This window comes from Drosophila mauritiana, chromosome X, assembly GCF_004382145.1.
Source record: "Drosophila mauritiana strain mau12 chromosome X, ASM438214v1, whole genome shotgun sequence".
Taxonomy (NCBI): domain Eukaryota; kingdom Metazoa; phylum Arthropoda; class Insecta; order Diptera; family Drosophilidae; genus Drosophila; species Drosophila mauritiana.
This window is the reverse complement of record NC_046672.1, coordinates 18796973-18822969: the sequence shown is the minus strand read 5'-3', so window position 1 is coordinate 18822969 and position 25997 is coordinate 18796973. Positions and strand designations below refer to the sequence as shown.

The window sequence follows — 25997 nt, the reverse complement described above, 5'->3', positions numbered from 1 at the left end:
ATTTCCTTAAGCCGACTCAACTCAACGAAAAAAATGAAAAAAAAAAATGGGGAAAATAGAAACCCAAATGCGGAGCGGTCGGTCACAAAAGTCCGACTTTTCCTAGTCCTCCAGTCAAACCCCACAAATGTCATCGCAAAATGTTTTAATTGAGCCAAGAATGAAACCCAAGAACGACAAAAAAAAAAAAAAAAAAAGTGAAAGCATTTTGCACAATACAAATAAAATAGAATTTCAAACCGCAAGCAAACGTGCGTTATTCATTTTTGAATTTATAACACAATTGGGAGGAATGCGAATGAATGTCGCCGGGAAAATGGAAAATGGGGTGAAGCAGTGAAGGAGTGAAAATGCGCAGCAAGAATAACTGCTTGCCTTTTGCCATTTTATTTTCCCTTTTCGGTTTCACTTGCTACCGTTTCTGTTATTCCCAGGTTTTGTTGTATTTTCTTTTTTCTTTTTTTTTGCACTTTTTGTACTTTTTATTCCTCCCATGCACATAAAAATAGGAATAAATAAGGATGTGTTGTGGTTGGGGAACGGGGAAAAGTCAAAGGAAATCGTGTCGCGGCAAATGTGACAGGCGGCTACCGTTGCCGCACCACATCACCCCCACTTCGCCGGCTTTTCCGACCCTCCTTCAGAATTTTCCACACACAAATGACTTGAGTTCGCGGTAAATTGACAAAAATGTAAAAAGAAAGCAGGCAGAAGGAATAAGCTCCTAAGAAGTTGAGTGTAACCTCTGCAAATGATGATAATGATCATCGTGACGATGCCGCTGGTGAAGATGATGAGCGGCGGCATGTTGCCAGTTGAGTTTTCCAGCTCTGACATCTCTAGTACACCTTAAAGTCACCTTTCAATCAAAGGTTTTGCCAAAGCCATTTCTTCTATTGCTCAAGAAGCTTGAGCTTAAAAAATTTAATCTGCAGATTTCACAACATAAACAAAAAGTCGTTGTGTATAACTACAATAATTCTTTAAAAGATAGTATATTATAGTATACCCTTTAATCAGCGGAAAACGCATATAAATATAGACCGAAAATTTGATTAGCTTGCTTTAATTAATATAATAAACAATGAGCTAATTATTTTAAACCCCAATTCATGAAGGCATTGGACAAAAGTTTCCCTGATTTCCTCTTGTATTCCTTCGCCATTTCCTTGCAACCCCCAATCAATGGCCAATTGTTAATCAATGATCTGTGCACCAAATTAATCGTCAAAGAAACCGCCACCGAACTGAAGTCCTACATGCAAAGGTCTCATTCGATTCTCCTCTTTTCTACTTTTGGGTTCGGATGTCGGAAGACCCGCAGCTGAGAATCCAGAGCAACCCTTTGCTTCAGCTACTCTGTGTCATGAGTCATGTTCTTTTATTGCCAGCGGGTTCTGTTTGCCCACAGATAAACAAACTTGCAGCCAAGGCAAGGAACTTCGATATAAAACACGACAGCTAAGGTTGAGGCAATAGGAAAACCCCGAAATTATAAGCAGCTGGTAAATATGATATTATGCAAAAACCCCACAGACATCATATGAACACCGCACGAGCGAAGACCCCTTCCGAAGAAAGGGTCTGGGTCACCTTATCCGTGGTTCTATTATTTTGTGAGTCAACGTTAAAGGGGAACTCGCCTACGTTCTCCTCACCCCCACTCCCCGTTTCCACTACAATCAACCGACCAGACGACCTTGTAGGGAAAAGTAAAACGGAAAAAATTATTGAACACACACTTGGCCGTATGAGTGTGCAAATATGTGTGAAATTTATTTGCCACAGCCCGCGCCGTCCCAGGGGTTTAAGTTTGGGTTTCTGTGTTCCGCCCGTATCCGTGGTAAGTATATCACCGACAACCCTTTCGCCACGTCCCAGGGGTTACTTCGAACCCCCTTGAAAACCCCTTCCGTTTGCTTGTTTAAAAATCACTTGATTGCACAAATGCTCATTGAGCTAATTTTATTTCGTGTACGGGGAGGAATAAAAAACCAAAAGGCGATGGCAATGGTGATGGTGATGGCGATGGTAAAGGCAACTTGAGCCACGCTTACATTTTATGGGATACCGATTTCCATATGCCCAGCAAGGGAGGAGGTCTGCGAAAAAAAAAATATTGGAAGAAACCCGGTGAAGCCGTACTGCCTGACTTAGTCGCAACTTAACTAAATTATTAGCCGGCCACCTCCGACCGCTCGAAAAAGTGCTCAGCAATGTGGAAAAATGTGTTATGTCCCTAAAACAAAAGGAAAAGGTAGAGGGACAGGGACAGGGACAGGGACAGGGACAGCGAGAGGGAAGGGGAAGGGCACAGTGAGTTGATCAAATTACCAGACAAACCCGAATGGTCCTCCGACTTTGATGCACTTGAGCCGTGTCAGAAGTAGTCACAAAGTAAGCAGCAGTACTCGTGTACTGTCCCTTTTTGCCGGCTTTGTTGTTGACCTTTCCCGGGGTCGCTTTAATTAATTACACGAAATGAGTTTTTCTGCGGCCGGAGCAGGGGTGGCCAAATTACATGGCAGAATGCTGGCTGCGGAAGGGACAACCGTGTAATGGAAGCCCGAAGACGGTTTTCAAGGAGAGTTGGTACATGTCTTCAGGTGAGCTTCGGTCTGAAAACAATTTGTAATTGCTCCAATTTAACAAGTACACTTTTCACTTAAGCTAAATTAAAATTGGGGTCCATTTACTCACAAAAAAAAAAAGGTGAAACCATTTTGTGTGGCCTCATTTCTAAAGTGAATTTTCGAAAATTACAAGTCTTCGCTGCACGCATAATATATGGACGTTGGTAGGGAGCCAGCTAACCCATTATCATTAACAATTGGCTTATGCTTTAAATCGATATATACTCAAATGGAAAGCGCATTACTTGAAACCCATTTAGAAGGAATTCATATCCCTAAAAGCCTTACCATCAACTGATGGCTCAACAAGCTAGTTCGCACTTGAAATTAGTTTCCGAGTGCGTGACAAAGTTTTCCAGCCCAAAATCCATTTGCCAACACATCTCCCTTTGCAATTTCCTTAGACCGGCTTTGAACTTCCATTACCAAACTCCAAGGGACAAACAACAAGTAAAAAGAAGAAAAATACCAAAATTCCCTTTACAGCTTCTTCGTCTTCACTTTTTTGGCCATGTTTGGCAATTAAATCATTTTGACCATAAATCGAATTTCGCAACACTGGATGTGGGTGTGTGTGTGTGTGTGTGTGGGCCTCAGTGTTAATCCAATTAACTTGGCTTGCATCAAACACATTCCTTTCCACCTATAGAACGAAGGCTGACGAAGGAGAGCGAAAATAAATAAAGAAATGAAAACAGTTTCAAAGAAACTCAAACTTCAAGTTTTATAGTTCCCTGCTCCTGGCTCCTCTTATTTTCCCCGCCGGTTTGCTTCGCTTCGGTTTGGTTTGGTTCGGTTCCACTGGCTACAAATTTCATACGAAACTTGGTTCAGAAAAACTTTTCGCAGGCATTTCATTGGAATAACTTCAACCCCCGATCCGAGCTCCCAGTAGCCCCATTCCATTGGCCAACATCATCCCCATTCCCATTCCTCTAGCAGATTGGCAAGGTGGGCCATCAAGCCAGAAAAGCTTGTCCTGACAAATGTTTTCATTGATTTTTACGAGCAGTGAACGTATAAAATAAATTCACTTTTTTCCTGTGCTCTTTATTTATTTTTGGATTTTTATGCTCTGCGACCAACAAAAAATCACGACTTTGGTGTAAGCTGAGCCGAAAAAAGTCGAAAAAAAACCAAACTTTACACAAAAATCTGCGCTTGTTTACTTTCGTTTGTTTTGCGTGTTTCATGTTTCTCTTATTGTGCCACATCACTATCACGCCAGCGGCGCGGGGGGCGCAAGGGGATCGGCGCTTGAGGGGGAAGTTGCGAGTGTCAGTTTTACGATTTTACCATGCGGGCCCCACGTTGGGCGCCATTAACGATCTCACCTCCCTCACTCACGTGTGCGTGTCCTGGTTGATGTGTCGTAAACGCATCATAAACAGCTGGTACGCGAGCGCCCACCCATTCCACCCAACTTGAACCCAACTGCATCATCATCAAAATTATACTTTATATTTACCTTTTCCTCTCCAAATACTCTTTTTTATGCCCAGGGGCCACCCAAAATAATGGACACTGATCTTTATCAACAGGTGTAGGAATACGAGGGTGACTGTTTATGCAAAGCGAAAGGGTTGCATATAAAAATGAAACGTGGAAAATTTACAATAGGATGTTAGCCTAAGTCCAAAATTTATAATCCTTCGAAATTTCAAAGTGGTTCGTTTTGGCTTATCGCTCTTTTCGAAATACTTCAATGAATCCATAATAAATGTAGTATACCTTGAGATAAATAAAAATGTCCCTAAGAGGCATAAACCAAATTATCATCAAAGAGTAGCCGAGTCAAAACAATTTTTTGAGTCTAATTGATTGGATTACACCGACTGAATGGAGTCAAACAAATGTCACGAAACGAAAAGTCTAAAATATTCCTAGAAATTTGAAAAAATATTCAATATTAATAGCTATCGTGAAAATAGACGATTGAAAACCAATGAAATTGAATTGCTTCGATTGAAATTAATGACTTAGATAAGCGCAGCGGAAGAAATATGAATTATCTGCAGATAGCTCGATTCCACTGTGCGCTGTAGCTGCATCAAGTCAGTGGAAACGCTCTCGTATGTTTATCTTGTCTGTGGCAAAGGTTTGATTAGCCATAAAAACTCACATTCGGTCTGGGTGTCGTTGTCGTACTTGTTCTATGATTGTATTTCCCCCTCTCCATCCGATTTTACTCCTCATTTTATGGTCTTTCCCCTCCATCCATTCCATTTTTTTTTTTCGTTTTTACGAGCTTTCGAATTTTGAAGTCGTAAAATGCATTTCAGGAAAGTGAGGACAGTGAGCGTCGACAGCCATGGAATCTTTTAAGGCCGTGCTGATGGCATTGGCTTATTATTATTAATAATACTGGGCCAAGTGCTTGAACTTTAAACCCTTGCTTATTGTGCGGGGCCGCAAATAAAGTTTGCCGCCCCGCTTGAGTTCATTCCAACTCAAGTCGAGCCCAATAAAATGTAATTAATTTGCAAAACTTTTCCCCCACACAAGCCAAAAGCCAATAAAGTAAGCCCAAGATGCTGGGCGATGGTGTGGGGCTCAGGATTTGCATGCCAGAGATGAGCCAAAAAAAAACAAAGTTCGGAAAAAAGGACGAACGGGGGCAAACAAAAAGCAGCAAGGAACAGAAGCCAACAGCTGCTCGACATAAACTTATAAAAGCTGGCAAAACTCTCTAACCAAACTGGGGGGCTAAGCGGGGAAAGCTCTGGCATTGCTGCATTAAAAAGTTAATAAAAGTGGAGCATGCCACAAGTCGTGCCGCAATTTGCGGCAGCTGCAGCTGCGTTCCAGCAAAAGGATATGGATATGAATATAAGTAATCCTAGTGCCAAGTCCTGCCCAGAATGTGTGTATAGAGCATAGAGCATAGCAGGCTGCGGACGGAGGACGAGACGACGGCGGGCGGAACTTGTTGCTCTTCAGGTGGCATAAGCTGCGACTTTTGCACTTGCACTTGCTCTTGCTGCCACAGTGCTTTGCTCTGCTGGGCTGTGCTGTGCTGCCTCCACCAAAAGAGGCAAACAATTAAAATGCTCAACATCCTGAACGCCCCCCCTGCAGCATCGAAGCATTCAAGGAGTTTCGCAACAAAATAAAACGACAAAATCCTTTCAATTCATGCGGAAAGGTAAAATACGGGGGGCCTTCAAGAATTACATCAATGCAATTCGAGTGAAAAAATCGTTCAGAGAATGAATGTCACAGGAAAAACATCTCTGGGCAGAAGTGAAAGCATTTACAAATAATTAAGAGGTAAAACTCTGGGTGATTTTATTTATTGGAGAAACGAACACAAGCCTGAGGCCTGAAGACTTAAAACCCATCCTAAAAGCTTCTTCATTAGTCAGACTTATCCACGTTCCACTTAATTTTCACATAGAGCGACGTCATAACGATCATCATCATCAATAAGCGTTAGTAAAGATTTGGCCAAGACTCTCCTCATCAGTCGTTTTGCCAGAGCGAACGCATTTCACTTCTGTCAAATATTACCCACATGGATTTATCCGCATCCTAGGAGCCACACACATCTATGTATATCGCACTATACTCTATCCATATGTATGTTTGCGGGTAGTGCACATTTATATACTTAAGCCCTCGCAGATGGCAACTAAATGCAACTCTGCTGCCAAGTGGCGAGAGCTCACTTCCACTTGCGGTTTCAAGGGTTACTCATCGCCTGGAGAGCCAGGAGCCAAGAGGCCCCAGTGTGGGCCATGCGGGGTGTGGCGGAGGAGCGGGCAAATCGGGCAAAAGCGTAACGTGGCTGTGCACTTTAAGTAATGCGGCCAATTGAAAATGTCGAACAAGTGCCACCGAACGCCAACAGCGTTGCAGCTGCCATCCAGCGACTGCAGCTAATTAAGAACGCATTAAAACGATTTGTGGGCCCTGGGCGCCATTCCCGCCCGAGGGAATGGGTGTAGTGTGGCTTTTAAAGGGTCTCAATATTGTCAATCAATAAATAGATTAAGCGACAAGCGATTATGCAACGGCTACTAAGCCGCAATCAAACGACGAGTGTGTTGCATAAGCCAGGTGAACGCCATGAGAAGCGCAGAGCGGGGCGCTCGGGAAAATAGCTCATAATTCCGCTAAGCTGATTAACGCCGGGCCATCGAAATCTTTGCATTGGCAACACAAAAAAACACAAGCGTGGCAGAAAGGCAGAAAACCTGACACTCGAGCGATGTATTCGGTTTCCAGAAAGCTAAGTTAGTTTACAGCACAATGCAAATGTATAAATTACGATTTAGTTCGGCGAAACCGTGGAAATTCAGCAATTTTCTCTACAATAAAAGACTTCGTGAACTTATCATACATGAAAATCAGTTGGCCGTCTGTCTATGAAAATAAAGCTAATACATATCGAATTTCAAATGAATGATGGCAAGAGTCAAGTTAAAGGCTTATAGACCAGTATCATATTTAAGCACGCCTTTTGCAATGCGCTTTTATTTTGTTGAGCCTGAGAAAGTATATATTAGATTCCATCAATGAATGACTAAGGCAGTCGGATGAAAAAATGCAATATTGAATAACTTTAGGCTGCGTTGAGCTGCAGCAGAGACAAGTCGCAAAAACAAGAGCAAACAAACCAATCAGAGAGATTGCCATACTTCGCCAAGTAAGCTCATTGAGAAGCGCATAGAAAGGCTGCAAAGGCAACCAAACAATGCAAAAACTTTTCCCAGGCCATTAGAAATGTCCAACAACAAGTGGCCATCAAAAAAGTACTTGAGAAGAAGCCAAAAATCCGGAGGCGGCCCAAACGACAAAAAAGACTAAATGTACAAAAATCCAAAAAGAAAAGAAAGGAAGAGAAAAAACCGAACTTAAAAGGAACTTTTCAGCTCATGTAAGTGCAAGTGCGAGAGTGTGCGAATGTGCACGAAAATATTTTCAATTACAAATTGTATTTTTCCGTTTAGATAAGCAAAATTTATGGCAGGACTTGCGTCCTCGATCGCTATTCTGTCCCGTCTCGGTCTGAACTCAAACTTTCAGTCGCAGTCCTGCGGCAACAAACACTTTTGCGCTTGGTCGGCGTCGCAGTTGTAAACAAGGGGCAAATACAAGAATGCGACGGAACGGCACGGAATATGCCACAAAAAAAAAAAAAAGAAAAAACAAGAAAAAAGTGCCAGCCGAACGGACCCAAGTAAAAACCCAAAGAAGACGGCCACTGCGACGACCAAAAGACGCCAAATAGAAGCTAAGAAAAAAAGTGCAGCCAGAACTTGCAAAAGGCGAAATCGAAAAGCGCAAGAAGCGGTGCAAAGAAACTAGAAAGAAGGCCAGGAAAGAACCTTGCGACTAACCAATACCCTGTGCCGAAAATCTATCAAATTCAGTACCATAAACTACACTACTTGGCATTAATTTATTCAACTTTAAATAATATGTTTAATCGATATGGCGCTTGAGTAAAGAGTTGAAGAGAGTTATTATAGTTAAATTTAAATAAAATTTTATAGGATGTGGAAATGTGGCCTACTTAGCCAACTTATGGAACGGATGGAAGTGAAGCGAAAGAGCGTACAGATTTACAGAGTATTTTCCGTCTACGTGCTTCCCGGTGGCGCCGCCAAATGTCACGTACGCAGACAGTGGCAGCCAGGAAGGAAGTGGGCGGAGTTCGGCCATGGGGGCGTGGCTGCAGGGTTGCCCTGCTCATATGGCCTGTCACATGAATGGAATTGCCAACTTAATGCGAAGGCAAATGCAGCAAACTGGACAGAAGACGCATACACTTGCCGAGACATCCTAATAGGGTTGTCATCTTACAAATAAAGTCATAAAGCCTTAACCATCAGGTTCCAGTTTCAATTAAAATGTATCAAAACTCTGTTGTAAGACGCAGAACTTTTAGCGACACAAGGTGTCGATGTGTCTGGAGTCGTGGCGCTCAAGCGGACTTCCCCTTTTCCACCTGGCATCGTTGATATTAACATTTATTTTTATAATATTCATACACGTGTTCAGACAAGGACACATGGCTGTTTCGGTGGCAAGAAAGGTATCAAGTAGGATATGAAGTTGTTATTACTTTTCCATTAGTAACATTAACCCACCATTGCGAACTGCCTGTAATGCTTGCAACCCTGGACTATCTTTTTTGTGCCATTTTCTAGCATCTGAATGTCGGCAAACTTTAATGAGTTCGCTGACTTCTCGCCCATGTGGTCCTTAAATAATGACTTGGAGATTCAGGCGCTAATAGTCTTAGTGAGTCACATAGGCTCCCCTCGTACTCCACCCCCTTAGACAATCCACCGGTGAGCGTTTGAAGCGTGTGAAGCCATCAAAAATGGAATTGACACGTTCTGCCACCAGATGCACGCAAACAAAAGGGGTCCCCCCTTCTCGTAATCCACCTCCTCGACTTGTTTCACTTCTTCTTAATCATCATCATCGTCATCATCATCTTCTTGCCATTCTTCTGCTTTTGGTTCTGCAGCTGTGTGGCAGAGTGGTGACCCCGACGTCGTCTTATCATAATGATGACGTTTACATTTCAATTAACGGCGAACAACATAATTGCAGCAGTCAAATTATATAATTACACACAAACAACAGGCGCACGCAAAGCGAGAGCGAAAGAGACGGACGCAGCGCCGCGTGAAAGAGAGGGAGCACTCATTTGCCTATATGCATTTGTATGCATCGCACACACCAACTATATCAACTATATATCTATATATCCATCCCATTGAAGGCAGCTGCAAATGCAACGCAGGTGTTGCCCCATGTGTCAAAAAATAATCACTTTGAAATCACTTCAAAAATTCAGACAGCACAGATGAAATATGCGTGCAACAGGGACCGAAAGCGTGTGAGAGAGAGAGGGCGGGAGATAGAGGGAAGAAAGAGAGGAAAGTCCCAGGGCCCTGTCAAGTGTTCCGGGCATTACATAGTGTGCTCAAGCCCCAGGTCGCAAGTTTACCTCCCCCATCCACCCATACAGCTCCCAATTGGACAGTCGTGTAATTTCATGTGAACATTCAATTCACCGAGCGACGTAAAGACACTCGCTCTGAAATGGACCACAGCTGCATTTCGAATCGATACTGGGAAAAGAGATCGACTTACGAAGTGGAAACTTACGATCTCTCCATAATGCGGTTATATATTCAGACCACTTTTTTCCAGTGCCAAATTGTAAATGTAAGTGGCCAACAAAAAATATTAAACTGACAACTTGACGGTTATGAAAAGTGAGATTTTTAATTATCGTTTTCGTGTCAGAGTCGAAGTCAAAAGATTTTTCACCATTTTTTGTTCGTGTTTGAAGGAGCGGTACGCAATCCAAACTCAATTCCCACATTGAACCACCTGAGAACTTAACACCACCGGGGAAAAAAAACCGGGAAATTAAAGGCGAAAAAGGAAAACACATTGAATTGTTTTCTATCGTGACACATGAGAGGCCTTCATAGGCTCGAGCGCGCTTGTGGTGCATAATTTTTCATGCCACATATAATAATCTCTGCTGGCCGTAATTTATTAACGTTTTCAGTCCAAAAGCTCCCCATCACATCACCTCTCCCTGTCGCACTTGCGTGCCTCTTGCGGGAATGGCTGTTGGCGGTTTCGCTTTCAGCGTTTTATTTCAATGCGATTGAAAGCAAATTGAAAGCCGGCACCTGCCAGAGAGCACACGCGGCCAAGGAAACGAGGAAACCCATTTGCGGGCTAAAATGGCCAGCGAATGGACTCACTCACACTGCGAGAAATCGCCTAAGAAACTGTAACTGTAAGAAAAGTAAGAACTAATCTTGTTGCTCAATTATCACTTGGTTAACGCACGCTCAAGAAGCACAGCGAGGTCTGGGCACACTAATCTTTCACCACATAAGCCTGATCACTTCAAAGATACGCGATTCATTGGCAACTGATAAGTGCTTAAATTTTTTTCTTGTGCATCTTTCTATCAAACTGCTTGGTTGGATTTGATGAAGCGCACTAAACAAATAACGCCCCGGCAATATTTCATTAAAAACTTAACGGTCTAACAGCACAGAGTGCTTTGGGGCAACACGGAGGGACTTGAATGAGGATTAAGGGGCAGAAGGGGCGAATAGGGCAAAAAGGGTGACGGCCGAAGCGGGGTGCTTACAGGTAGATAAAGAGCCATTGGCTAATGCCCCATTGGCGTGTGTTGTGCACTGCCAAAGGCTGGCATTTGATGGAAACAACACAAGATGCATTTTAAGCGGGACGTAGGAACATGGTCGCTGATGGCTGGCGAAAATGGCCACCTAATGTGATCCTAAATGCCCCTAAAAGTGATTTCAATTGCCATCGCATCAGGCTAGTAAGAGGAAATTTGTACCGATGCATGCACTTGCTTTTTTTTTTTAAGTTAGACTTTGGTTACCATTAGACTTTGGCTTATTTGCGCGTGGCAACTATAATTATGCGACATTTTTTGCATAAAAACATATGCGATGGGTTTCATTTCCCCACCGGGGCTCTAGTATTTCCGTAATTTTCTTGCTCGCATTGCAATCCTTTGTTATTCTCAATATTTTCCAGTTTAATTAGTTTGAAATTACACAAACAGCAAATAAGCGAGATGAAAAATGCATGAAAATAATTTTTGTTGCCCGTTCGCATTTGAATTTTCAATTTGCCGTTTGCTGAAATTGACAGTTAAATTATTATTATTATTATTATTATACTTGTTAGTTGACTTTAACCGCCATTGGTCCGCTGGCCAGGCTTTGTGCAGATATTATTGTTATTATTATTCTTGTTGGAGCTGCGACATTTTCGGTGTCAATTTGTATATTTTTTGCGGTTGTAGAATTTATGGTAAATTAAATTAGCCTGATTGGTATATGCATTTATAATGACATCACTTCAATCCGATCCGATCCCCTATCACGCGAAAGCCAGCCGTGTGCAATAATAAATTAATGAAATAAATGTTTATTACTTTCATTTCGTGTGTGCGGCTCCCATTCCCCCAACCCTCCGCACCACTCCACCTATCCATTTTCATCTCTATCGCCACTTGGACGCTGCCAGGCGAAGAACTACCAAATGGAAATGCCTTAGAAATTTCAATAAAAATTTTATGTTATAATTATAGGCCAAAGACAGACGAAGTCGACGGATGCATAATAAAAATTAACGCCTTCCCCGCCCCCTTCGGAAAAGAAATTCCCGTGTTTGTGTTTGGGTCACCATTTTTCTATTAAACAAATATGAGGGAGGAAGATGGCATGTTCGTCATGTGCGAGTGTAATAAATTTTATTAAAAACATATACAAACAAACGCATAAACGAGATCCCAGACCAAGTCAAGGTGGAAGCCAAAAACCAGGAGGGAAGGGGAGTGAGTTGGCCACACATATGGGCCATCATACGTGACCGGCGATGGAATTTCGGGGCGCGCCCCTCTCTTTCATTCCGCCTCTCGCCGTCTCTTTCGACGTCCAGCTGAGACAACACATAAAATGGAAAATAAACAAAGGCGATGGAGGCAGGTAAGTCGACGTTTAAGGAGTTGGCATGCAATCAAAGCTCACGATCTGCGAGCTCTGAGAATTTTCCCAAAATAGTTGGCACTGCGCCACGCAAACCGAATGAAACTTCAATTTTTCAAGTTCAAAATTGAAGTCACTCCAATCGCATTTCCACCATTTATAACCAAGAAATCGTCGCACAGAACTGAATATTCAATAAAATCCTTTAATTGATACACTTTAACGATGCGTAAAGTAGCAAAGCAATAAATGCTCAATAAAATGTTTTAAATTCAGCAAGTCTCCAACGATATTAAATATAAAAGTTCTCCTTTTCCAACGGTTGACCGACCCACCTCCCCCCAAGAGTTTCCTGTTCCCAAGCGGCGAGTACAGAAGAAAATCCCCAGCGAAAAAGGAAAAAACACATCGAACACAGTTAAGTGTGGCCAAATTAATGGACATCGAATGAAGTTGACCGGCTGTCATAAAGCGTTCATAATTACTTTTCACACCAGGCGGCGGCAAACCGAACGCGTGACTAACGAGTGCGAGGAGTGTGGAGCTTGGGGGCCAGGCGGACAGAAGAAGAGAGGCGCGGAGGTGACCCCAAACAAGCCCACAAACAGTCGGCAAAGAACAGAAAAAGAGGAAAAGATAACAAGGGAAATATTACAAATAAACAATCATAAATTTCTATAAATTCTAATTGAAAGAGTTGCGAGCTGCGGGGCGGACGGAGGTGATGTTGTATGTTTATATTTATAGGCTTAGAGCGTATTGCGCACGACATTTGTTTATTTATGGCGAGTGACAATAAAGTTTAATAACTTTGACACAATTTAATTAATTTCGATTTTCCAATATGACAATTTAAAATGGAAAAAATATAAAAGGCAGCGGGCGAACGGAGCAAACAAACAATATGTGGAAAGCCAAACAAAAGTCAACACGACACAACATTTTTATACATGTCTGTGCTAAGGGCGGGGGGTGTGGCATCGCTCGAGCCATAGGCAAACATATTTATGAAAATATATTTTTTGATTTTCCGACTTCTTTTTGTATGCTTCTGTGCCATATGCAACGGAAAATTGAATTAAAATTTACCGAGTTCAATTTACAAAACCAGTTTTCAACAAAAAATAAAACCGAGTGGTTAAAAAATGACACTGGCCTTTTTTCATTAACCAACACTATGCATGGAATGGAAATTCCATTTGATTCAAATCAAATCGACTAAATTAAGAGCTTTGAGATATCCAAATCAAAAGCGAAATTGATTTGTCCTGTTCAAGCCGAGACTCAAATGCATTTTTTGTCGACCACTAGGTTTAACAAAAACTAGGTTTAACAAAAAAAGTAAATAGAGTTATTCAGTTTACAGTAAAAATAAAAATATTATGCAAATTCGCCCTAGAAAAATGGATTTCACTCTTTAGGTATTTTTAGAAAATTTAAAAGCTTAATTATTTTGTAATCACTTTGCCTTGTACTCAGGTCTGGCTAGATTAATCGAATTCGTACAGGTCTGGTCCCACTAAATGAGCGTAAAACTCATGCAAGCGCTCTGGAATTTGTTTCGCAAATCAAAAATTTTAAAACGCAAGCAACAATTCGTGCAAAGTTAACAAAATGTGTAACACCCCACCGAAAACCAGTCAATTTGACAGAGTTATTATAGTCTTTATGTGTCTACAGACGGATGTGTGCGTATGCTGGCCACCAAAAAACCGCAATTGAAATGCAAAATATTGTCGACATATAAATATTTGAAAAAAGTCAAAATGCAATGATTGAAAAATGAAAAAGCATGGGGGAAAAAATTAATTTTGAATGCTGCCCGGGCTGGCCAGTGTTGTTCAGTGAATTGCGTCTATCTCTCTTTTTCACCATAGCTTTTTAAATTGTGACAACATAAAATAATTGTTAAAGTCCACAAATAACAATAAACAAGCACACAGAGTGCAAGAGCAAGAGCAAAAAGCAATTTGCAATGCACCAAAAACCAAAAACCGAGGCCCAACTCCATGGGGATAGTCTTTGTAAGTGAGAGAGAGTGGCCTGTGTGTGAGGTAAATTTATTGATTTCCATATATTTATTTGTGTAAAATGCCATAAATTACAATTATTTAACCGGGCCGGACGGATGAGCCCGGCGGACGGGCCGTAAAGTCAACGCGCCAGCAAACGGACACTCGTCCCCGATTCCAGACCCCTCTATTGCCACTGTGTAGTTGGGTCAGTAGTGCTGCTGCTGTTGCCACTGCTGTTGCATAATTTGTTGGCCAAATTGCAACTCAACAGGCCAGGTACGTAGACGTTCGGAAAGGAACGGAACGGAGCAGACCGGACTGGACTGCCTCGACTGCATCTCTGATATCGAAAGACCCCAGGAGCCGGTATGTATATGTATCTATATGCATACATGCAGGCAGGCGGAGGAGTGAGAGCGAGCCAGGCTCATCAAATATGCAAAATTCTGCAAGTCCTTGCAACAATCGCAATTAAGGATGAGCTGCCGGCGAGGCGACTATAAGGCAAATCACAGATAATGAAAACAGTGACTCATGGTGAGTGCTACTTAGTGCCCAATTAGCCGGTGTTAATGAAAAAGGTGATTGCTACGATCCAAAGCCACTTATGTCCAAGTTATGTGTGTGCTGAAGTACTCCATATACAATATTTTTTATTTATAATTTAAGAAGATACGTTTAGGAACTCTGCATCTTGAATAAAATAAATATTCATTTAATATTAGCTGACTTGAGCAATAAGCAGAAACTGCGTGTAGACATGACATTTTCCAAGGCTCCTTTAGCACAATTTTATTCTATTTTCTTGAGTTGATTCAAACACATATGAAATCACGATATGCGATTCACAACCCTATAGTGTGACTACCATATTAGAATTTCCCAATCACTGAATCATCATCAAGGGGAGGAATTCACTCAGACATCTCCAATCGACAAAAGCGCCTTCCATCCCATCCACTTCTCCCTATCCGTTTTCCTCCTGCAAACCAAATTCCTGACCCTTCTCCTGCGCCAGGATGGCTGGGAGCCCTAGGCCTCCACTTGGTCTCCATTCAGCTAGCTCGTCCTGATCAATCGCTTGGTCATTTGTTGGCTTTCGCCGTGCAGGACTCGCTCGGTGTGTGTGTGTGTGTTTGGACTATTATGTCCGGAGCTTATTAACTGCGGGTCTCGCAAATGCAATGCAAATAAGCAAATTTGCAATCAAAAGAACGATTTTCATATTTAAGATGGCACACGAGCGCAGCCAGGGGGGTGAAAATTGCGTGCGGCGGGGCGCGGTGGGGGAAAGTCCGGCCAAATGGGGGCCCCGGCTGTGAAATGGGGCGTGGCTGGAACAGAGGCATGCACTTAATTTGGCAATTGTCTCGGCACAAACACACAAGATAGATATGCGTACGAGCGTATTGCCTGCATGTATCTATATGCGTTTGTGTTGGAGTATCTCGTATCTCCCGTTCATCTATCGTCCCTCGCACTACCACCACCCCAATTGCACCCACACAACCGCACAGAACTGCCCGTGTGTGTGTGCGCCTGCCTTTGTCATTAATATTAATTTCGTGTTTAATTTATTGTAATTTACGTGCATTTGATAAATCGTGTTATTATAATCAGTTGACTGGAAACGTGAAGAAAGGACAGGCCATGGAATACACTGAATGACACTGAAATTTATCCCACAGGGCAGTGTTCTTTATATCGAGCAAGTTATGTTATTGCTTCAAATATTATTTCTAAAACTTTAAATTGTCGAGCTTATATTGCTTTTTTTTTCAAATTTAAGTTACATTTCCTTAACCCGTTTTCCAAAGTAAACTGTCTGGGTCATAAAATTGACAATTTCTTTCAATGTATGAGAAAAAAGTGGGGTAAAATGAGCAGTTATCTGACTAGATGGTATGGGGTTTCTAACCAAATGCCAACGACAGTTGTCTGGGCTCCATTATTCGGTGAACTTACCTCTATACAAACTCCTTCTTCAGCAAGTATTTCGCGGATTGCGTTAACGAGTAGAATTCTGTGAACAGAGGCGCTTTAAAAACTGCAATGAGAAGAAAATATTCAAGTAAATTTTCAGTCATTATGAATGGCAATTGTCTATACTAGAACTATGTATAGATACCGTTTATTGCTCTAACTGTTTATTGCCCATAAATAAGCAGAGATCCCAATCTATTGGGTAATTTGTGGAAATCAAACGATATCAAATTAATTAATGAATAGCACAATAAATGTTTTTCTTATCAGCAATATGCTTCATAAAGCATAGCCCACATTTTACGTAAGCTTCAAACCTTCAGACAGCGCAGACCATCGTACAGCATTCGATAGCAGCCAACTAATATTTATGAGAATCGCATAGAAAGGACCAAAAACCACTTGAGTGGAATTTCGAACTGAAAGGGGATGGTTACCCCGTGTAATGTCGGGGCAATAAACATTTTGCTCTCGTGTGCGAATGGTATGGAATGCTTGAGGACAAGTGTCGCATAAAGGACTAGCCCCCATCCAATTTTTCTGTGCGGAATGCATTTTTATAACAAAATAATTATATTTATGCCACGGTCGCGAGGGGAAAATGTGCATTGGCCATTGCACAGAGCGCATTCAAGTCGAAGTAATGCAAAAAGGCGAATCGCAAGCCCGATTCCGATCCGCAAACCAAACCCCTTTTGGATCCGCCCCCAATCCCGTCCCGATTCCTCTGCTTCTGCACATAACGGCATCCATTACACGCAACAACAAAGCCAAAATGGCGTCTGGGGCGACAATGTGTTGCACGCGCGTGTGTGTGTGTGTGTGCGACGCTTTGTGTCTGTATTGTCGTTGAAATTATTTTTATTATTTTACACAATTTTTATATGGAAAGCCAACCAAATGCGATACACAGAGGGAGAAAGGCGAAAAAAAATGAACTTTTACAGCCGGGCATAAATATTTAGTATATGGTTCTTGTTGCTGCATGTTTATATTGTTGTATTTAATGAGATTTTTGAACTTTTCCTCGCCATAAGCGCCTTAAGCGTTTACTCTCGCTCTGTGAAAACACTTTACAGAAGCCACAAAATGGAAAGCAAAACAAGGAGCATTCAAGAAGTTTTTCTTTTTGATGTCCCCAACGCGCGGGGCGTGTGAAAATTGAAGCCGGGCGTTTGGTAAATTTCCTGTAAATGCAGGATATTAAAATGCTTATTTGAAAAGCAATAAATATTCTGTTTATGAAACGTGTTCGTAAATTGTGCAACCGATCATATCGCTGCTCTTTATTGACAGAGATTAATTTACATTAGTGTTATTTTTTTTTTTTTTACAAACTTTACAAACCCGCTTTATTCCACTTCACATATCTTAATGCCATGCGTTTCACCTTTTAATATCTTAATTCCAACCGAGATATGCCTCTATCTCCACATCTAAATGACTTCAAATTGCATTATTACCATCCATAAATTCCAAATCGAATTCCCATAATCATGAAATCAATTTATTGTCATCACATTTAAGCCCATTAGTTTGAGACGCGATAAGATCTCCGATCCTAATCTCAAATGCATTTGTCATTCCCCAAAATCGAATCAGAGCAGATCGAAGACCAGTTTTCGGATCGTTTCGGTTTGGTTTTTGGTTTTGATTTCGGTCTGGGGATTGGGTCTCCGATTTTCTCATCTTGTGTGGGTTGTTGTGCAACCCACCAGCCGGATCGCATAAAATAATAATAATGAATGCTAAAGGAAAACCGGTGGCAGAGCATCCAACTCGAGCTTGTGACTCCAACGCATTCATTAGTTCTCATTAGGAGACAAAACATTTCGAATCGAAACTCGCATCCGAACGATAAACAAAACATTTTTCAATCGTGCGAGGGGGGAGGGGGCTGACTCTACCGGTTTATTGGCGTCTCTAATGAACCTCTATTAATAAATAGAAAAGGAAAACTTTACATATCAAAAAAGTAGCCATGGCAATACTTATGACATTGTCCAGCCAAATATTGTAGATAACTTCCGAGCTGGGTGGCCGTAGAAATCGAGTGATAAAATATACAATCGAGTGGGTTTGTCCAAAAGGGGTTAGGCTTCGATTTAACTCTGATTCGATGCCCTGATGGCAAACAAAATAATATTATTAGGTTACGAGTACTGTATGCCGCAACGCACAGTCATTACAATTATCGATTTAAATTCGCTTTCCAGTTTGAAGCCAAGAACACATATGTACACCATACACCCTCGAGCTTGGCGGGAAAGTCAACCCAGTCAATTAAAGACCTAGAAGTGCATAATTTCCCATTTAGCCCATTTATGAATTATGCAGCTGAAAGGGACGACGAGCGGGCCAAAGGAAAATACTCCCCAAATGGGTAGAACTGTGGAAATGACATAAGCGTTTAAATATTTCAAAGGAGCGACTCAACTTCACTCCACTCGACTGGCTGGCGTGAGCGGAAAGCTCTATAAAAACAAAACGAAGCCAAATATAAGACAAATGCAGGCCCGAGGCGAACTTTTCAGGGGGTTATGGGGTTTGTGGGGTTCATGGGGTTATATGGGGGCTGTGGTGGGGACGCAAAGCAAACATGTGACATATGCGGCAATTAATGCCGTTAATTATTAAAGTTAACACCCAAAAGCGACATGCACAAGTCAAATAAATAAACACGCAGCAGGGAACGAAGTCAATGGCTCTTGGCCAAAGCCAAAGCCCTATATACTACACTCACACACACACACACACGCACACAAGCGTACTATGCGACCGAACCCCCTCAAAAACCCATAAAATGCCAGCCCCCTGCACAAACGCCCCAACAATTAAGGACAATGCGTACTAATTTCAAACGAAAACCCCAACGTGGCCAACTGAAAGCGAAGCGGAAAAGAAAGCACGAAAAAAAGAGCCACCAAGAAATTTAATCAAAATTACGGAAATAAACACCGAACTTTTCAATATCCTGTAATTAGGTTTGAGTTTTGGAAACATTTCATTTAGTTCGAGGATTTACATTTTCAGGGAACTCATAAATATTAAAAATAATCGTTTTTTAATGCCTTAGTTTTGTATATTCCAGATCGATTGCTCTTTAATTTGTTATTTTTAAATAAATGCCATACATTTAAAAGTTTTCTATACCTTATTTGATATATTTTCCAGCAGGATGAGGCCTAATCTCTCACCCAAAAGTGGCGGCAATAATGCTTTTTATTTATAAACTGCCACAAAGGAGCGGAATGGGCGAAGTGAGGGGGTTGAGGGTATCGGGCTTAACCCATGCGTGCCGCAAGATGAAGAAGAAGCCTGTTGGGGCAGGACAGTTGGCACATAAATAATTCACACACCCGGCCCTCGCTCGATTCGCCGTCCTGCTGACATAATTTCTCCCTCTTTCAGCCAAAAAAAAAAAAAAATAAAGAAAATATATAGCAGGGTTACTCACAATTAGGGGCATTCCACTTTTTTTTAGGGGGGTGGATTTTTTGAGAATAGGGGGGCGGATATTTGGAGGGCGAACGGTTGACAAGGGCAGTGCAATGCATAAGCAAACAAAACTTTGGCAATTTTGTGCAACTTTTTGGCTTCCACATTTTGTATAGAAGGCATTTTTCCTCCCTTTGTGTTTTCTGTTTGTCCGTGTATGTGTGTCTAGGAAATTATGTTTTTGAAAACAGGAAAACCTGGGCAAGTTTTTGGGGCCAGTACAGCGCAAAGATGATTGGGCAGCCCGAGGAAGAGGTAATCCCATTTTAGAATAAGCTTTGCTTGGGTCAAATCAAGTTTAACTTTTTCACAGGCCGCACAATCGAGTTGAGCTCATAACAAGTCGCCGATCGACGAAAACTTTGTTTTCACCGAGTTGAGCGGCTTAAAAATGCTGCAAAATGGGGCTTATTCTCATTGATTTGATATTTACGAAAAGAAATATAAGCTTCAAACAGTTGAACTGCTTGGCATTTTATTAAAATCACTTTTAATGGCCAACTCCGAGGTATTTGCTGTCAATATTCACAAGATTAGGCAGCATTTCGTATTTTTCACACCCACTGGGTTTGCTCTATTAAAGGCAGATTTTGTTTTGTTTTGCACCGTTTCACAGTATATTATTTTTATTTTTGTTGAAACATTTGCCACTTAACGGGCACATAAAATGCCAATAAGGATCGCGGTTTTTCGCCTTTTTTCGTTTGTGTTTTTTGGCGGAAGGAGTGAAAATGTGGGGACAATGACGATGAGCATATGATTTTCAATTTTTGCCACAAATCCAGACAAACACACACACACTTACTAAACTTTCTGGTCTGCCCTGTTCGCGCGACTAAAGTGCCAATAGTACACTTGGAAAAAATGTGTAGGAAAAGATCTAAAACCTGCTGGTACATACTTATTGTTCAATTATTTATTGATAAAGAACACAAAATGTAAAAACAATCTATTTAGAGTGATACATTTATGGACAGCAGACAAATGACATTTGATGTTGCAGATGCACCACTCATTTTTCTTTGAGTGCAGCTCAAACTTCGTGGCGACTCCTCCGACCGCCGCCCGCCGACTGCCACGCCCCCAGCTGCCCCCTCTGTGAACCGTTAAGCGCCATTAGGCGGCTGTGCAGACATTAAAAACAGCTGCCATCGTCTCCTGTTTTCCGTTGTTGTTGCTGTAGTTGTTGTTGCCATTGCTGGTGAGGCAGTTTTTTTTTTGGGAGTTGTTGGGGGTGCGGCGGGTTGGTGGGGAAGGGGGAAGAGGGGTCAGGGGGACAGGCGACGGGGAGCGGCACAGAAATTGCCTGTTTATATTCGCAGCGACAGCAAATTTTATTATTATTTTTGTTCTTGACAACGACAACGGGCAACGGAGGTGCAGCAGGCACAACAGCATAGCCAGCAAGGCAGGACACCGATTTTTTGGGGAGAGGGGGGGGGAGGGGGTGGTGTGGCAGGAACATGTCCCGAAACCAAATACAGGGTGCGGCCATGGGGTGTATTAGTTGGGGGAGTCGCACGACACCAAAAACAGCGGCCGTTTCACATTTCTGTGAACTTCATTTCCGTTCGAAAAGAAGACACATTTAGAGTTTATGTATGAGTTTAGATGCCACTTGAAAAAAACTAAACAAATTGAAGGATTTCTATGTACAAATATAAGATTCAGATATATTTAACACTCCTTAGAATCCTAACCAAATTTAGTTGTACTTACTGGATATCAGCAAGTTCATAGCTCCAGCCTAGAAAAGTATATTTACCAATCAAAAACTATTTCCCCCATTTCATGCTCCTTTTTGTTATTCTGCAAATTTTGCATTTATATTTCGAGGGAAGCAAATCAAAATCAAAGTTATTTGTTGCTCTTCGTTCGTTGAATGTGTATTGCCGCATAGACACAATTCACATCGATGACAGGGGGGGTTCCATTCACCCCCACTCCTGCATTTGGTCAGCATGGGTTAAAGTTGCGCCGACGCATTGTGCTTAGAAAGAAAGATTTCACTTGGCTTCGATTTGAATTCGTTTCGTTTCTTTTTTCATTTTTTTTTTTTTGGTCGCCGACTGCGCGCCTCCAATTAAAGAATAATTCATTTCAATTGAAGTCAATCAAAAGAAATTATTTCACGCTTAATCAATTAGAGAAGATGCTTGGCCCCAAGCAGGGTACAAAATGTGAAGGAGAGAAACCCCAGAGCCAGACACCCCCAAACCCCAAACAACGAGGAATGTGTGCCTCACTGATTTTTCACTTGAAAAAATAGCCGAAAAAATGCGGCAAACAGAACGATTCCAAAACGATTCGGTACGATCCAGTCCCGATCCTCATCATTATGATATATGGGGCAGACAGACGGCGAAGACGGGGCACTGACGGTCATCACTTGAGCTTTGCTTTTAGTTTTCGGAATCCAAACAAATTGATTTCGCCGAGGGTGTTGAAATGCCGGGAAGTGCCACTTGGAGCCCCCAAAGATAAGCTTATGAAATGTATGGGATTTTATGTACATCTATATGTACATGTATGTATGGCAGCGCCTAAGTAGCATTTCTCTCACTCTTGGAAACGACGAGGCCCGAACTTAGAGGATCATGTGCCATAATCAGGGCTAGATTTACGACTCCGGTCGCCAGATGGAAAGTGAATTAAACTCAAGAAGCCGCACTTGAGTTACGATTGGATAAGTGATTTAATTAGTTCGACTTGATGGAAAAGCGGAAGAGGGATATTTAATAGGGCAATTGGGGAATATATCAAAAACTGAATAACTAGGGGCTGAAAAGAAAGCACTTGATTCATAAGAAAAGCCCATAAACAAAATGGATACCACTTATGTGTTTGAAATGAAATAAACGCCTATGTATGTTCTATGTATGTTGACCAAAAAATCGTAATGCTAACCAAGTTTTTGCCATTTTAAAGACTTGTGGTTTAATTTACCATAGTTTAGTATTGAATGCATAACCAACTGAAGAAAGGAAAAGAAAAACTGCTACACATGTTTTTACTTAACAATGCCATTTAATTATTCCTCTTATTTCGCAATCCAAATATAGCGCTTGCTAAAAAATTACAAATTAGTTGGAAATATAATGCCATTACATTTCGTTTGATTTCGCGCCGTTGAGGGCGCCACTACGTAAACGAGTCGCCTAAAAGCAGCCGCAAGATCTTATAAAGTATTTATAGTTATATATGGATATGGCGAGCAAGAGTGGGGATGTCGTAAACAATTTTTGCGCTTACGCAACGCCCACCCAAGTGGCGACACCAGACAGACGAGGGCGGCGTGTGGCGAAGGGGGCGTGGCTGGGGGCAGGGAGGCAAGCGTCGCATTAATTTGTCATTTTGCGCGTGTGTTGACGACGGGCAAATATAGAGAGGCAAGTGCTGGAGGAGAAGGCGATGGCGATGGCGATGACGATGGAAATGGGGAGGCGAACGGCAAATAGAAGCCACATCAAGTGGCATGCCACACACACACACACACACGTTCACAAGCGAAAAAATGTGTGCACTTCTTAAAATCAGGAATTTGTAATATATACATAAAGTAACTAAGCACTATGCAAATAAATATGTATAATAATATGTACATAATTCGAGGAATACACAGTTCAATTCATTTTTAAGAAGTGAAAATCCTTGTCTTCAAACTTTCAATTTATAATAGTGATGTATTTGTTCTATACAGATTGTTTTTTTCTGTGCACACACACTTACTGAAAACTTTTGTTTCTGCTTACGCGCTGCAAAAAAGTTGCACTTTTCCCCCTTTCCATATATGTATGTACATATATATACGTTTGTACGTACATATATATTCTTTTCTATCTATTAAAATTCCTTTTTGGCCGACTTCTTTCACAGATTTTGACTTTCGCGAAGGGAAGACCTGAAGAAGTGGCATCCGAGGCGAAAAAAAGTGTCACAAAACTTTTATGGTGGCCATGACACGTTGGCGGTTGCTGGTCCCCACCACTGGGAAGCCCCCCCCCTTTCGGAGGAAACCCCCCTCCTGCCCCTTGGTTGCGGTGGCTGCCACTGCTTCTTCATTTGCCTGTGCGCTCATTAAAAAAGTTGCGACACATACAAATGCATACACTCGGCGAAAATGAGTAGTGAATGGAGGCGGCAGATGAGGGCAAGGTTGAGATTTGTGCTGAAAGATAACTTGTGCTTCAAATTAACTTTAATTAACATTAACACTCATACGTACAACTAATAGGGAAATGGCGTTATTTGTACACAGCGGAATATTCGGGAGAATTCTTTTAAAAAATATATATATATATGACACTTGCAGAAAATGAATTTCTCATTGTGTTCGCCACCTTCCACCTTCCACCCCTCCAGTTAACCAATTCTCTAGACAAAGTCAACACGTTTGCCTGCATGTCAAGTGCCAGTCAGTCTGTCGGCTGCTCCAAGCTCCATGCTCCAAGCTCCCTTTGCCCAGTTCCCATTTCCCGGCCCAGCATAGTTGGCCCGTACTCCCGAAACACTTTTTGGCCAAATGAATGTCAAGAACGAGTGAAAATTTGCGCTTAAATGCAGTTGAAACAGGAGCGAAGGAAAAACTATGCACGAGGCCAGCGACCTGTCGCCATTTTTGCATATTTTCCGAGGGTGTAAACAGAAATTTGTCAGTTCATGTTGGGCGGCCTGGCAGCGCTGCTTCTTCTTCTATTTTCTGCCCCATGGTAACTTTGGTAGCCGCTCGCATTTTGGTCATTACACACACACACACACACACACACGAGAGTCGAGGAGGCCAGTTGGAAAAGGGCTTAGGGAAGCCAGTGGAGCGTGGTCGGTCACCTGGGGAATTCCAGGGGGTGAACGCACCTGCGGTGCACAGGTGAGTCGCCGGCTCGTTCGAAAAAATGCGAAAAATAGCATAGCACATAGTTGCTTGTTTCATGTTGGTTGGAACACAAATTTCGAAAGTATTAAAACAGAATTTTATAGTTGAAGTTTAAGGGCAGTTGGGTGGAAGAAAGTTTGGCTGGTGCAACACGCATGTGTCGGTTGCATACTCTTCGATGCTTTTGTGCTGCAAGTATGCAGATTGATATTCTACGTTTAATGCCTCATTTGCACATTATGTTGCGTCCCCCCCCCCCCCCTCGCAACCACTTGTGTTTTATGTTCGCCTTAAAACTTAAAAAAATATTAAATGAGATTAACAAATTATCTGAAATGCCATTAAACTGTTAATGGAGTGGAATTTTGAAACATCTTCTCCGGCCAGAGGCATAAAATCTGGAAAGACGATAGGCAAAGATGAATCTCTGTGCTCTTGGCTCGCTTCATCAAAAATGGGCTGCTGTATATATAAATATGTATATTCATGTATATAGAATAAGATATATACAGATAGAAAGGCAACCATTTGGCAGTCTGACTGCCGCCAGTGGCCCTATAAATAGTCCAGATAACACTAAACCAGGCAATCAGCTTAAGGCGAACCTCTTATCTTAATGTGTCGTCGTCGTCTCTGAAGTTCGCGAGACATTTTTGCTAATTAAGCTGTGACCAAGGGAGCCAGCCAAGGGGGCGTGGCAGCCGGCAGCTCCTTACTCACATTAAAAATGTCGCCCAGACATTAGCATTTTTATATGGCGAATATATGGAGCATTGAGGAGAGGGAGCTGCAACGACGACGACGACGACGAGAGCGACGGGAACGACGAGTTTATCTGGTCAGAGTTTATGTCTGGCAGCGGTCACTACTTAGTCTGATTATTGTTATTATGGCGTCGTAGTTTTCATAAATTTCCAGCAAGTTATTTTCCCATAAATTCCTGCAGGACACGCTGCCAGAGGTACGATGTCACAAACGAGGCTGAGGGGCAGGGGCAGCGGCTAGGGGCAGGGGCGGGGTGGGCAACAACCAGGTAAATGACGACGACAGCAAATGACAGACGGAGGTGGGAGGAGACAGGTGGTAAAGGTTGTCCTGTCAAGACCTAGACAACTAACGAACCAAGGAAATAACAACTAAAAAGACGGTGACTATGGCAAATCTCTTGGCAGGACAACAACAACACCAACCAGCAGTAACCAGAGATGGGCGACCAACAGGGTATTTCCCACAAAGGTACTTGGTATCACAACGAGGTACAATAACATCATCATGGTTTATTAAAATTTCACAAACTGCACTCGGCTGTACGGGGACCTTAACCCTACACTTTTTAATTATGTATTTAAACACTGCCTGGAAACTTATTCGTGTTCCGAGAAAGGGGCATTTTCGCACGAAATTGTACCCACGGTACATCTACGAATAGATCAAGATGTTCATTGTTTCCATTTCATATTACTTGACTCTTTGGCTTTGC

At 42.0% G+C, this 25997-nt stretch overlaps 1 protein-coding gene across 1 annotated transcript in view; it reads right to left on the bottom strand.

The window, feature by feature from the left end:
* The window catches only part of LOC117148026 (midnolin homolog), a 90512-nt gene that overhangs the window by 22132 nt on the left and 42383 nt on the right, over positions 1 to 25997 (bottom strand). Inside the window, exon 3 of the mRNA XM_033315196.1 lies at positions 16129 to 16210. The gene's annotated coding sequence lies outside the window, so the exon portion shown is untranslated. The remainder of the gene's footprint in view (positions 1 to 16128; positions 16211 to 25997) is intronic.